This window comes from Vidua chalybeata, chromosome Z (genome assembly GCF_026979565.1).
Source record: "Vidua chalybeata isolate OUT-0048 chromosome Z, bVidCha1 merged haplotype, whole genome shotgun sequence".
Lineage (NCBI taxonomy): Eukaryota > Metazoa > Chordata > Aves > Passeriformes > Viduidae > Vidua > Vidua chalybeata.
The window spans coordinates 68,165,560-68,175,854 of record NC_071570.1 but is presented as its reverse complement, the minus strand read 5'-3'; the positions used below and the strand labels follow the sequence as shown (position 1 = coordinate 68,175,854).

Here is a 10,295-nt window from a genome sequence, read left to right as displayed (position 1 = left end):
TTGGTTGGTTGGTTGGTTTTTAAGGAAATGACATGAGCTTTTTTAGCATTTTACAGTAACAGAGTTATCTTCTGGTCCATCAACATGTAGCTCACATGTATTTACTTAACTGAATCTTGGGGGTTATAGTTACCATTGGTCACAGGTACTGCACTGAGAACTAAATTTGGGGTTTTCCTTTCAGTTTCTGAATAGCTGTAGTAAAGATTAAAATGGTCTAGGTACCTAGAGCTTTGCTTGCTTTTTTTTTTTTTTTTTTTTTCTTTCAATGTAACCTTTCTATCACTGAAATCATCATAACAAATAAGCTATTAAACAGAAAGCAGGAAAAATGGTGGAGCTTCAGCGTAGTGAATGTGAACACAGATTTCCAATATGTGATCACTTAACAAAGTGAATTTGATGTTAATTGAATGGGGTTAGGGGAGTAGAAGAATACAACAGGAAAAGCAGTCTTTATGAACCAAAATAAAAATGTGTGAGAAGTAATGAGAGTGGTCACTGTTAATAAAGTTCATGGACTAGAAAAAATATGACACAGTGCTGCTGACCCCTCTGAAATGGTGAGTGTAGAGCTGCAATGAGATTCCAGTATAAAGGCATGGAATCTCATTTGGAAAGTCCTTCAACCAAAGACAAAAAAAAAAGAGAAAGGTTCCTAATATTACAGTGACAGGACAGAGGCCAAAAATTACACTCCAATCACATCCACTTGCGAATTTAAATATACTTGAATTAAATCCTTAGTATTTAAAAATGGTAAAATAACAGATGCCGTAACTGGTTACAATATAATAATAGATTTCTTTGCTGTGAGTGTATATAACATTTGGAAATTATTCACCAGGGACTGTGATCATCTGTTTTCCAATGCAAAAAAAAACCTGCTCTCTTCAACAGTAGTTAATATCTTTTGATATCTAGTAGATTTATCTTTTTAAAAGAACATTTAGACATTCGATTAGAAAGAAGATAAAAATGACTGTTTTGAGGAAAATATGAATGAAAACGTTTATTTTACACATCCAAAGCAGAATGTCAGTGCTTAACAAATCCTAACGAAAATGAAAATCATCTGGAATAAGCCAATCCAGACATAACTAAATAGCCAAATAACCAACCAAAAACCAAGCAACCAAAGAACCCATGAACAGACAAACTGACGACACTGAGATATCTGAAGCTGTTTTCAGGGCATTGCCAGCTGTCCCTGCCTAGTTGGTGGCCTCTGGTGACCATTCCAGGCCTGTATCCATGGCTATGGCTGCTCCTGGGGCTGGTCCTGCTTTTCAAAATGAATTTTGAATCTTTATTTTAAGCAGGATTTCTGCTTATAGATCTACTCACTCAGTTTGATTTCTACTTTGTCCTAATCCATCTCTCTCTCACTGCTGACGGGAGTGATCCCCTGACGGGAGGGATCTTGCGGGGGAGCTGTGTCAAAAGCCTTATAAAAATCCAGGTAAGTCAGCAGGCAGCTCTGACAGGATATCCATCCAGGATAACCAGGATATCTTCCAGGATAACCATGTGGTGCACAGCACCCACTTTCTCAGAAGCTCCTCTACCATCACAGCTGCAGCAGGCTTTTCTGTGTGAGGAGGTGCTGCCAAAATGGTCCTAGGCCTCCAGGGGCTCTCAGCTGATGGTGGGGTGTGGGGGTCAGGCAAAGACATTAAAAGGAGAAGAAAGTAGAATCCAGGAACTTTGTCAGAGAAATAGAATTTATTTATTTTTTTCTTGGCTAAAGTGTTACTAGAATCTCACTAGTGCCACCATCAGGGTGGCCTCTTGCTGGCCTAAAGAGAATCCTGGGATCTGGGGGCTCTCCTCTTTTGGGCACACTGGGAATCCCTGAGAGAGTGGCCCCTGTCCTGGACAGGAGCAGAAGGCTGCAGATGCTGCCAGGGGCAGATGGACCTGCCACTGCTGGCTTCTCTGGCTCCTCTTGGAGCTGGTCCCGTTCTGCAGGTTCAGACATGGGCTGAATCTGCAGAATGGGGACAACTGTGACTCCCTTGGAGGCTGGCCTGTGACATTCCAGCTCCCTCCTCCATGTTGAAGCTTGCGGGGCCAGTGGCAGGAGTCCGCTCCTGCAAGCTAGTGCAGTTGGAGCTGCTGGAGCTGGTGCTGGCCACAGGCCTGTTGTCCTCTCTGGCACGATGGAAGCACAGCAGCCTCTGGGCCTCCTCGCTGCACTGGCCCACAGTGGTGCTGATGATGCCATGGACCAGCAGTGCTGTGTGCCCACTGAGGAGAGGCTGCAGCACCTCCACCAAGGCCTCTGCATCTGGACCATGGGCACAAAGGCTGTGCAGGATGAAGGCCTCTGCATCCTCTGCCCTCCACCATTGGTCCCCATAGATTTCTGCCAGCCTCTGGCACAGCCAGGGCTCCACAGGATCCAGGACGTGCTATTGTTGTCAGAACAGTCCTGTCCATACCTGGGGCAGAAGGCCACCTATAGGCTCTGGCTCTGCAGCCCCTTGCTTAGCTGGGGACAGTGTTCTCTGTGGGGAAGATGGAGGAGACATGAAAGGGCCATGAGGGCTATGGAGAAGACATGAAAAGGCCATGTGTTGGGGAATGGCTGCAGGAACAGGGCCATTGATCGATGGAACAATTGTTCCAGGAGTCCTCTGTGTAAGACCCCAAAACAGCTCTGTGCCTGGGAACAGCACTGTGTCTGGCCTGGGAAACCGCACTGTGTTTGGGCCTGGGAATCAGTACACTGTGCTTGGCCTAGAAACAGTACACATCACATGTACAGATAGCAAAGGCAGTAGATCCTTGAGAAATGAGTTGTACAAGAACAAGATGTAAAACAAGCTGTTCCTAGTAAAGTAAAATTTATCAATCTAGAAGATGAAGAACTTAGATGCAGCTGAAACTGCACGTAAGAGAACATAGAATAATGAACCTTTATTAATTAACCAATGAGAAGCTTGTTGCTGACATTGTAAAAGCAACAATGAGCAGCTTGTTGCTGCTTGTAAAAGACTATATAAACTGACAAGATCTTTGAATAAATCAGAGCTTGCTTATCAGTCATATTGATTGTGTGCTTGTCTTCCCTCACTGCTTGTGGCAGCCATGGAGGCTATTTTTGGTAAGATGGAGGGAAGTTCTCCCTGCCTGTCTGTTGGTCTCTGGTGACTCTTCAGGGGAGCTGATGACAAATTGTATGTAGTCCTCTCCACCCCACTCAGAAAACCTGACAGTCTTGAGTGGACTGCAGAGAGGGCATGCTGGATTTCTTTTTGCCCACCGCAGGATACAGCCCAGGCAGAACTGGTGGTGACAGGGCAGAGCAGAAGCCTTGCCATTCTTAGTGACCTGACAGATGGTGCAGCTCCACTCTGTCTCATGGCCATGTCTGCCTGTTGCAGCAGGTGGGGAGAGATGAGGACCAGGCATGCTTGGCAGGAGTCAAGGATCAACCCAGGGATTAACCCAAGGATTAACCCAGGCTCAACTGGCACCAAAATTCAAGCAGTGAAGGATGAGACCTCATATCCATTCCCCAGTGCTGTCACAATCCGCCAGTCATTGGTGGATGCTACAGAGGGACATCTAGCACCTGAATATAAACAGAAAGGAGTGCAAAGTTGCAAACCACTCACATGTGACATCATGGTCCACCACCCAGTGATGTTATCCTCCACCATCCAGTGACATCACAATGGGATATCATGGCACACCTTCGTTCCCTCACACCTCAGCACATAGGTCTGGGACTACTGGCAGACCTTGCCCTGGAGACAGACATGGGAGGATCGCCAGAGGCCAGCAGCCAGGCTGGGTCAGTGCCCTGAGAACAGCACCCATTGCCCAGTGCTTCTGGGTGGCCTCATGCCCAGGGGCTCGGCAAGACTAATCCATTGAAAATGGCATCTTCCAGACTCTGTGTGGCCCTGGTTGAGACAAAGGCAGGAGGGAATGCACTAGGGCTGGTAGTGGCTGGCAGGGGCCATGGAGAGTAGAATCCTGTATGGTACAGTGGCAGGGACACAGAAGAAGCCAGCACACTAGAGGCCCCCCCCACCAGGGCTCCCAGCAAACCTTCCCTTTTTTGCCTGTCACTGCAGAGCAGGACCAGCCCCAGGAGGAGAGGATTTTCTCCAGTTTCAAGATAATCTAGATTCTCTTGCCTGTTGACCACAGGGAACTGATAGAAAAACAAATAAAAGGAAAGCAAGGTATAAAACAAGTTGGTTTCTACTAATGAGGCTTTGATTACACTCCTCCAGTCTCCAATTTCCAGTGCCTTTAAAAAAAGACTTCTTTCATACCATCAAGTCAGTTATTTCCATATCTAACTAGCTCAATAACCAGTTAGCCACTTACCTACTTAACAGCTCTCAGAACAAAATTACATTCAATTAAGTTATGATATCATAGTTAATAATAGTCAAAAGCTTCAGCTACTTTTCACATTACACAGGAAACCATGTGTCTTGGTGTCGCTGTTGAGCAGGATGGGAATGAAAGACTCCAAGTTAGAAGGCAAAGAGAATGAACTCCGATTTATTTCAAATGCACTGCTCTATATATAGAGAACATTGTGTGGACTAATTTCATTGGTCTTAGAGTAAAAACATCTCACACCATTGGTGTGCAGTGAATGATGCACGGTAGCAGAACATATCTATAAACAATGTGAACAAGATAGATTAGGGAATTATTTACATTCTTTGCCAACTGCTTCCCAGGCTCTCGCCTGGTTAGAAAACCTTTCTCTTTCTCTCTGACTGAGCTGAGAGTATCCACATCTTAGTACTGTTAAAATCTGCTTGAAGCTGCAACTTTGGATTTAGCATGTGCCCAATTTATCCGATGCATACTGTATATATTCAATAGCCAATAAAAAGAAAAGGTATGTCTGAAATAAACCTGGCTAAAAGATGCATTGAATCAGATATATATCACTAATAGTTTCTGAAAGACTAAACGTGGTCTGCAATAATTCTGAAGTTCATCAGCTGCCTACATTTTTCTGTTCTTAAAATGCAGAATTCTACTGCCCTCAAAAGTAAGAACCTTCCTCGGACTGCTGAGTAAAAAGTTGTTTGCAACATATTACTTCAAACAAGAAGTGTTTCTCAAATCTTTTACAAAACTTAGTGAAAATGTTCTCTTCTTGCAAAATTTCACATTCCTCTACAGACCCAAGCCAATTGTGCCTAAGCAATCACTCACACTATTACTGTGTCCTTCTACACTACAAAGTAAATATTATTTAATATCAGTAACTTCATTTTATAAGCTAAATTAAAAGTTTAATATTTTCCATTAGTAATCTGCTGCTGTGCCTGCCTGAAGCTCCCTGGCTTCGCCTGCCTGGCCGAGGCACAGTCAGCAGCAGGGGGCCCTCCCCTGTTTCTTAATGAGATTCGGGGAGCGGCTAAGACAGAGCGCTTCGCTGTCTGTCTTGGAAGGAGGAGAGGCAGCGTCCAAGGAGGTAATGAGGGAATCGACTCAAGGCTGGGGAAAAGGTCTCAAGTATAATGCAAGTTCCGAGGAGCTCCAAATGCCATTGTCCTGACAGCTGAAAGTGCTCTCGTGGTGTAGCAGTCAGAGGCCCTGCAAGGCCTCCATGGTGGTCACTTGCCTAAGATAAGAAATGCAGAGTCATGACGAATGGAACAGAGCTACCCCTCTTCCGCACATCAGACCCCTGTTATCTCTCTGTGAGGCTATAGGTTGTATTCTCCTCGACCTCAGCCATAGGACAAATCCTGATCCCTCAATAGCCTATATAAACCCATACCATTGCCCAGTTCAGACGGAAGAGCTGTCACTGGAACCCTTTGCAGAAGCTGCCAATAAAGACATCTCCGCAGAACTCCACACAGCCTTCACCTCTCTCCTTCCCTGTGTCTGCTGAGGCACTCTGCGAGCACAGAGCTGAAAGCACTAAGAGCTGAAATCACTAAGAGCTGAAATCACTTCACAAGTGCTCGCAAGGTAGCCAGCGGCTCGGAGCTAGCCAGGGGCCCAGACAGGCTGTGCCTCATCAGCACAGTGCTATCCAGGACACTTATGGCAGCTGCTGCCCCGGGGGCCAGACGGACCCCTGGGGACCTCCAAGCCTAATATCATGGCTTTCGCAATCATCCTAAATACCGGGGCGGTAACGAGGGGGAAGGGATGCCCACCACCCAGTGGGGGCATTCGGGGGAGTGGAAGGCGGAGGGACAGACAGACACACAAACCAATGGGGGAAGTTCAAGGGAGGGACCCCTGGCCCTCGTCCACTCACTCAGTGCCCCAGGTGGAAGATTCTGGGAGAGTGGGATGAGGAGCTGAGTGATGGACAAGGTACCAGGGAGGGGACAGGGGAGTGACTGAGCATTTTCAGGGAGATTGGCATTGAGGGAAAGGACGGAAAGCTCGGGGTGGAACCATTGGGAGAAAATGGGGGGTGAAGGGGCAAACCATTACAGAACTATTACAGGGGTATAAAAACACACTACAACAACTCCTCCTTTTTGTTTTAAAAATGAAGGAGGGAAAACATACAAACAAACAAAACTAAAGGTTCAGTTTTTGAAATTGACCAACCTAGCCTGAGAGTCCCATCCTTTAAAGAGTCCAGTCAGTCAGTCTGAGTCTGCAGTCTTGCTGAGATGGAATGTGCTGAGCGGGAGCAGCAGCTGCAGGATGGGGCTCAACTTGACGTTCATGCTGTCTGGGTCCAGGACTACGAAATCTGAAAAGAATCTTATAAACAAAAACATTAGGATAGAGGGAGGAGTTAGGGATTTAAAGGGTGTGACGTCTCTTCCTCCTCCAGCAACCGCTGGCCACCTGTGCCATGGTCCCAAACATGGATACTTTGGGAACGTAAGGTTTCACCGACTTGGAGAGGACCCACTTCAAACCTGAGGGGGTGGACACGCAGGTGTATCCCCTCCCCCAGGTTATCATTTCGTAGGGCTCCTCCCTCTCCCATGTTTCTGGGTTCTTTACCAAGAAAGGTGGATGAGCCTTTAGGCTGGTCTGACTACTTTCTAAAAAGTAATAGGTGGATTCAAGTTCTCATATGTGCAGTTTAAGAAACTGATGGTAAACAGAGTGTTGGACAATCGTACTTGAGGGGATTCCACCTTCATTGCCTGGTGCTGTTGATGAAGAACCCTTTTTAGGCTCTGGTGGGTCCTCTCCACCACGGCTTGGCCTGTCGGGGAATAGGGGATGCCAGTTTTGTGCTCTATTCCCCATTGTTGTAGGAAGCTCCGGAACTCCTTGGACTTGTACACTGGGCCGTTGTCTGTTTTGATGACTTTGGGGATGCCCAGAATGGAGAAGGCCTGAACCAGGTGTTTTTTGGTGTCAGAAACCTTCTCTCCTGTGTGGGCTGAAGCATAGACTGCTCTAGAGAAAGTATCTACTGAGACATGGACATATTTGAATCTGCCAAATGACTGGGCGTGTGTTACATCCATCTGCCACACCTCACAGCTTTTCAAACCCCGTGGGTTTGCACCTGAGCTTAGCTAAGGGAGAGTATTTTGTTGACATCTGGGACATGTGGCCACAATGGTCCGGGCCTGTTCGCGGGTCAGATGGAACTGGCGAACCAGGCTGGGTGCATTTTGATGGAAGAGCCAGCGGCTGATCTTAGCTTGACTGAACACATCTGGAAATGGGGCCATCTGGATGGGTGCAGCAAGGGCATCAGCTTTTCGATTGCCCTCAGCGATGAACCCCGGCAGGTCAGTGTGTGACCTGACATGCATCACCTAAAATGGTTGCTCTCAGTGGGAGACTAATTTTACCAATTTTGAGAGCAACTTGTACAATGCAATGTTGGAGACTTCCTGCAAAATTGCATTTTCTGCTCTGGACACTACACCTGCTAGGTAGGCCAAATCTGTGACCAAATTGAATGGTTCAGAGAACCTCTCAAAAGCTCTGATGACAGCAGCCAACACAGCTACTTGAGGTGATCCGTCCACCTTGGCAACATCTGCCTCCCACCACTGAGTCTGAAGATCCCTCCAAGTCACAACTGATTTGTGAGATGCTCACAACAGATGGACACATCTGTAAACACTGTCAGTGCTTTTAGAGGTGTTTTGCTCTGAATGGATTTTAGTGATAATGTGAATTGGACATCCAAATTGAAAATTTTGTGGGCCGGTCGGTGAATTGAAATTTGACCTGTGTAGCTGTCCAATGCAAATTGCAGGGCTTCATCTTCCTGAAGTAGATGTTCCAACATTGCTTTAGCTAGATGGCCCGATTCCAATTTTAATGGAATGTGGATGCAGTCAATGTCACACCCTGCCAACTCCTTGATCTGGATTCTTGCTTTCTGGATCAGTTCTGCCACCGGCTCTTGTGGCTGTGTCATTCTCTTGGACCTCTTGTGACTGAGGAAGACACACTCCATGATTAAGAGTGGATCCCTCCGGTTCTGGTCCTTGTTCCCTACTTGGGTGACCTCCCATTGGAAGATCACCCCATGGAGGTGTGGCAGCTTACCAAGAATGATGAATTTGAAGGGCAGGCCTGGTTGGTATCCGTGAGCCTTCCTGACAGACGTCTTGTCCTGTACTTTCTCCAGTGCGGCCCTTGCTTCCTGGGTAAGGGTCCTAGGAGAACTAGGCTCCTCTCCCCCTTTTAATAAATTGAAAAGGGGGGCTAGGTCTTCAATGGAGATACCCAGCCAAGGCCTTACCCAGTTCAAAGAACCACACAGTTGCTGAACGTTGGCCAAAGTCTTAATGTTATTATTGTTTTTGATAGCAAATTTTTGCGGAGCAATGGTCCGCTTTCCGATCTCCAGGCCCACGTACTTCCAAGGTGGCATCCTCTGAACCTTATCTTCACGGACCTTGTACCCTGCAACAACCAATTAATTGATTGTCAGGTCAAGCGTGTGGGTAACTATGTCGTCAGTTGGGGCACACACTAGGATGTTGTCCATATAGTGAAGTACGATGGCTTCACTTACGGCTGCTCATACTGGGGACAGCAAGGAAGAGATGTACCACTGGCAAATACATGGGCTGTTCTTCATGCCTTGTGGAAGAACTTTCCAATGGTATCTCTTCCTTGGGGCTTCTCAGCTGATGGTGGGAACTGAGAAGGCGAAGCGTGGGGCATCATCAAGGTGAAGAGGAATTTGGAAGAAGCAATTCTTAATGTCAATCACAGCCAGATTCCATTTCGGGGGAGCTTCGTCAGGGACGGCATTCGTGGCTGGAGAGAGCCCATATCTTCTATCATGTTGTTGATTTGGCGGAGGTTGTGGAGGAGCCGCCATTTGTCTTTGCCTGGTTTTTTAATTACAAAGATGGGGGAATTCCAGGGAGATGCTGTTTCCTGAATATTCCTCCTTTTTAGCTGCTCTTCCAGGAGCTCCTCAAGTGCCTTTAATTTTTCTTTACTGAACAGCTACTGTTCTACCCAGACTGGAGAATCTGTTTTCCAATTGAGTTTCTGGGTAGCACACCTTTCAGTGGCCGCTGCCCGAAAAACCTGGAGGGTCTCTGGGATGTCAATTTTGACCCCCCACTGGGCCATCAGGTCTCTCCCCAACAAGGGTTCCGTAGAATCTAAAATGAATGAGCGTACAGAGGCCAATTGCCCATTCAGCCCCTCAATTTGGATGACACTCTTTGACTGTTCTGCCAATTGAATGCCCCCAACACCCTGTACGTGTCCAGCCACAATTTGCAACTCCCAATGTGACAGCCACTCCTGGGAGGGAATGATCGTCACATCTGCCCCCGTCTAGAAGTCCATCCATGGATTTGTACTCCCTGCCCCCCGTGTAGCCCTCATGAGATCTTCAGTTTTTTGGCCCCCAGTACCTGAGTCCAAGCAATGGTAGGGTAGATATTCTTCCTCCGCTCCTCGTCCCACAGAGGCAGGTACACCAGTGGGTGAGTACATCGCAGCCAAAGGACTAGCTGTCCCAGGTCTGATGATACGACACCTGGGACAATGTTAATGTCTAGTGGTGTATACTTGGTGTCCCCAAGGACGACATATTATGGTTGTCTCTCCAAGTACCAGGTTCCTTGGGGTTCACAGACAGAAAATGCCACTCGGTGTTTCTAAGATGGAGAGCCAACCTGAAAGGCACATGGGAAGAACTGGTGGTTAAAGTAGGTATCGGTTTGTGTGGGTTTGTCGAGTCCAGTGAAGCTGTAACATTAGGTAGAGTCTGATTTGGCACAGGCGGGCCTCATTTATAGATGTTAGCTTCTTCAGTGCCCCCTGCAGTTGATATTGGCCCTGCCTCACTTACATCATTGCGCAGGGAGGGACTGGGCTTCTTT

At 47.1% G+C, this 10,295-nt stretch overlaps 2 long non-coding RNA genes across 2 annotated transcripts; one reads left to right on the top strand and one right to left on the bottom strand.

Moving 5' to 3' along the window:
- Positions 1-2,897: 2,897 nt before the first annotated feature.
- Positions 2,898-3,570, bottom strand: LOC128782343 (uncharacterized). The gene is made up of 2 exons (XR_008428738.1): positions 3,510-3,570; positions 2,898-3,380 (listed from the first exon to the last, which is right to left on the bottom strand). It is a non-coding gene; the product is annotated as an uncharacterized LOC128782343 (long non-coding RNA).
- A 146-nt stretch (positions 3,571-3,716) lies between these two features.
- LOC128782427 (uncharacterized) lies at positions 3,717-4,511 on the top strand. The gene is made up of 3 exons (XR_008428779.1): positions 3,717-3,802; positions 4,089-4,199; positions 4,445-4,511. It is a non-coding gene; the product is annotated as an uncharacterized LOC128782427 (long non-coding RNA).
- The last annotated feature ends 5,784 nt before the right edge of the window (positions 4,512-10,295 follow it).